Source organism: Myotis lucifugus, unplaced genomic scaffold (assembly GCF_000147115.1).
Source record: "Myotis lucifugus unplaced genomic scaffold, Myoluc2.0 scaffold_68, whole genome shotgun sequence".
Classification (NCBI taxonomy): Eukaryota; Metazoa; Chordata; class Mammalia; order Chiroptera; family Vespertilionidae; genus Myotis; species Myotis lucifugus.
In genome coordinates, this window is record NW_005871116.1 from 787,385 (window position 1) to 791,774 (window position 4,390).

The window sequence follows — 4,390 nt, forward strand, 5'->3', positions numbered from 1 at the left end:
ACTTCACTACCCTTCCCATTGGCTAATCAGCAAGATATGCAAATTAACTGCCAACCAAGATGGCAGCTGGCAGCCACGCAGCTGAAGTGAACATGAGGCTTGCTTGCTCCAGTGATGGAGGAAGCCAAGGTTCCCCGCCTGCCGCAGCCCAGCTCTGAGCTCCAGATGCAACATGTTGCAATTATAGAAGCTAAACAAACCCAGAAACCTGCTTTCAGCCACCAGCAGGCTCAGAGCTTAGAGCGCCAGTGATGGCAACAGAGTTTCAATTATAGAAGCTAAACAAACCCAGATACCTGCTTTCAGCCAGCCACAGCCTCAGAGCTGGAGCTGGCTCTCAGCTCCAATGACAGCCATAGAAGGTAAATAAATCCCAGAATAAAAAAAAAAAAAGAAAAAAAGGAGAGTTTGGGAGCTTCAGTCACCTGCCAGCCTGAAAACGGCCCTCAGCCCCTCACCCAGACTGGCCAGGCACCCCAGTGAGGACCCCCACCCTGAAGAGGGTGTGACCAGCTGCAAACAGCCATCATCCCCTCATCCAGGCTGGCCAGGCACCCAAGCGGGACCCCCACCCTGATCCGGGACACCCTTCAGGGCAAACCAGCCGGCCCCCACCCATGCACCTGGCTGCCCACCAGTGTGACAGGCTAGATGAGCACATGAGAGAGAGAAACTTCTCTCTGGTTTTCAGAGTCTGCGTTACACCAGCCTAGCCATTCTGTTCACACAGGGATTCCTGACCTTCCATGGGCTGAGGCAGGGCGGGCAGGGGCAGGGCTGGGGGAAGACGAGCCACTTTCCCAGATACGGCGCTGGTGGTGGCAATCCCAGAGCAGAAAGCGCGCACACCTCTAGACAGGCTCACATGGCATCGTCACCCCGGCGAGGAGCCGCACAGCACCCCACGGTCCCCAGAGGAACCCAGGGGTCGCTGAATAACTCCCAGGAGCCTGGCGGGTAGGATCTGCTGACGGCCACCCAACATAAGATGGAGCAGGAACAGTCGAGCAGATAGAGTTTGGAAAGTGTATGTGAGCCACCTGAATTTTGGATGAGGGTAGGAAATCTGAAATGGCAGAGTAAGTTTCTGCTACCCAACGGAATGAGGATTTTTTTAAAAAAAATAAGGCCGGGTACAGCTGAAGAGTCGAATGTCCTGCACACTTGAATCTGAGATCTGTGTACATCACAACAATTATAAGAGGGCTGCCGTCATTTGCTGAGAGCCGGCCAGGTGCCAGATCTTGGGCGTGAACAGTCTTGCCTGGTCTTCTCAACACCTCAATTATGTTGGCGTTAATTGCCTGCTTCATGGATGAGGGAACAGAATCTTGGAGATATTACACAATGCAGCCAAGCTCTCCCAGTGAGTGTGGGGCGGGGCCAGGATATCTGGTCCACAGCCCAGACTCGCAATTAATTCATGTTCAAGGGTAAACACAACTGTTATTAGCTTCAGAGGGTCTATTAGTTGAGGTTGGATTGCCTATAAAGAATTGCTTTTCTCTAAACTGTTTTTATGTCTAATACACATACAGAAAAACGCACATACGTGTACAACTATAAACTTTCACAAACAGAACACACCCATCTAACCAGCCCCAGGGGCAAAAAAAGGGCATGAGCAGAGCCTCAGAAGTCCCCACTATCACCCTTGCAGGCATGACCCCCACCCAAGTCATTACCTCACAGAAGCAGCGGTCAGTTCCTGCAGACTTTGCCTGGATGGACCTGGTTCATGAGACTGGGAGTCCTCCCTTCTCTTTTCAAAGTGATTTCATTAGAGAGAAGAAATCAGAGCTTTGTGTGTTCAACTTACCAGCTTTCCTCTTTCTGCCAGTGTTTGAGGTTCATTCAGCTTGGCAAACATTGACTCAGCTCGCAGCTGGGCACTTCGTGTCCGTGGAGCAATGGGCTAGAGCAGTGGTTCTCAACCTTCTGGCCCTTTAAATACAGTTCCTCATGTTGTGACCCAACCATAAAATTATTTTCGTTGCTACTTCATAACTGTAATGTTGCTACTGTTATGAATCGTCATGTAAATCTCTGATATGCAGGATGGTCTTAGGTGACCCCTGTGAAAGGGTCGTTCGACCACCAAAGGGGTCTCGACCCACAGGTTGAGAACCGCTGGGCTAGAGAAACAAATGAGACCATCGTGGCCCTGCCTCCTAAAACAGCAAAGGAATGTATGTGATTGGGCTCCTGCGTCCTGTTAAACCTCTTAGAAAACTGTCAAGTACTAAATACACGCAAGGTGGTGGGTGGACTGTTGGTGGCCGGTGGCACAGGCGTCTGGCGAGGCACTTCTGGTATCGGAGGTGTCTGGCCCGAGTGCTTTCTGCAAGGATCCCTAAGGTCACTGAGGTGATGCTGGATCAGAGACGAGGTTCAGAGTCAGTTTGGGTGACACGCTTTGGCGCACATTTTCCAAGGCCACTGGTGATAAAGTATTAAAGTGAACGTTGTCCTTGGTGTTTTCCAGAAGTTCTGGGGTTATCGTGAAAACGTCAGGGGCAGGAAATGGACCTGATGCAGCCCCCACCCCGCCCCCCGGTGTCAGACAGCTGTTTCCTGAGTATATCAGTCACTGTGCCTGTGAGTCCCGTCAGAACACTGACCTAGACGAGCTGCATGTGCGTCATGGGTGTCTGTGTTTGTATGCGTGTATGTGTGTATGCGGTGTGTGTGTGTGTGTGTGTGTGTGTGTGTGTATGTGTATGTGTGTGTGTGCGTGCACAGAACAATGTAGACTTTATAGACAAGCACACAATCTTCACTTTCATTTTCACTTTTAAGGGGAGCCTTTTCCTCTGTTTCCAGTTTGTGAAGGTCATACTTTAGTAGTCATTGTTTCCAGGGACACAGAGCTCCCACTGTTTCTGTTCTTTATTTTAATTGGATCAAAATCTGTTTCTTCTAAATGTGTGCAGACAGCTGTCAGAGGACGGACATGAATAATTTACACATGTAAGATCAATGACCTGTGGAAAATAAACGTTAAAAATGTTGCATTGTAATAGGAGTGGAATACATGCCAGCTAATCAGAGTTGCCATGTTTCACATGTCAAGACTCAAAAAAATCTGTTCATGCTCAACACTGATGAGGGTACGTCCCAGGAGACAGTCACATGACCTGCCGGAGGGATTGGACACTGGCCCAATCTTTAAACATTTCAACGAGCGGTTCTCATGTTGACATGTGCGACGTTGCTTCGCCACTGTCTCATCATTTCGTCCTTATATTTGTTTTGCATCAACTCAACTATCTGTTGGCCATTTTGCTTCCCCCCATATCATATACATGTATACATATCCACCCTTAATTGAAAATATTAAAAACATACATAATATTTTTACATAGATTCTTACCATAAACCGCTGCTATTACCAGCATTATTATTTGCGAACCTTGAAATAGTAATGTAGAGACGCTTAGCTCATTAATCCCGTCATTAAGTAACGGCCGTGCTGCTGTCCTCAGCTGTCTTCCAGCAGCTTCTCTCCTAAGGAGCCCTTGCATCCCGTGCCAGGAAACAGAAAGAGACAGAGTGCAGATGGCCGGGATACACAGCGAGCTTGGGGTCTCTTGGACTAGTGAGTGGCATGGAGAAGTGGAGGAAAATGTTTGGCATTAGAAAGAGTAAATGGGTGACCTTGTATTGAATAAAAGGCAGAACTAAGGGGAGGTACCATAACAGAGAAATGGGAAAAGATTTTGAATTGTGGTCAGCACTAGCAGAGAATGGTGCTTGCCATTGGGCAAGGTGAACTGCGGAATTCCTCCACCCTGAGTAGAGTTCATGGCCGCCGCTAGGTGGCAGCCACACGCCTAGAATAACGGAGGACATGGAGTAATCAGGCTTATGGTGTGCTTCCTCAGTCCCCAGCACGAGAGAATTCCAATTTCAGATTCTGCTTTGGATACATTTTACTATTCCATGCCATTTGTCAGTTCTCATTACGGCTGGTCAAAATCGAGGCCCAAAGCAGTTCCTGTTGTTGAGGTCACGGGCGTGTGGTTCTTCCATGGTTTAGGAATTTACTCTTGGAGCTTGCTCCTATATTTTTCTCCTCAGGAACTTGACACTACTTCGGCCTTAGCAATGATTAGAAATGATGTCCCGGGAGAGTATTTCTTCCAGAAAGAACAAGTAAAGCAGAGGTTATGGATCTGAAACAATTGTCTGTTTGGAATGTGTTTTGTATGGCTGTGGTTTTCTTGTTTGGTAGGTTTAAAAACAAGCTTTCCAACGTCTTCCTATAGCATCTTATTATAGCAGCCCACGCTGATTGAAACATAACATGTCAATATACACGTGAAGAATGGAATACCATACACCTACACGTCAGTAGTAGCTATTGCACGATTGTGGAATTGCGTCCTTT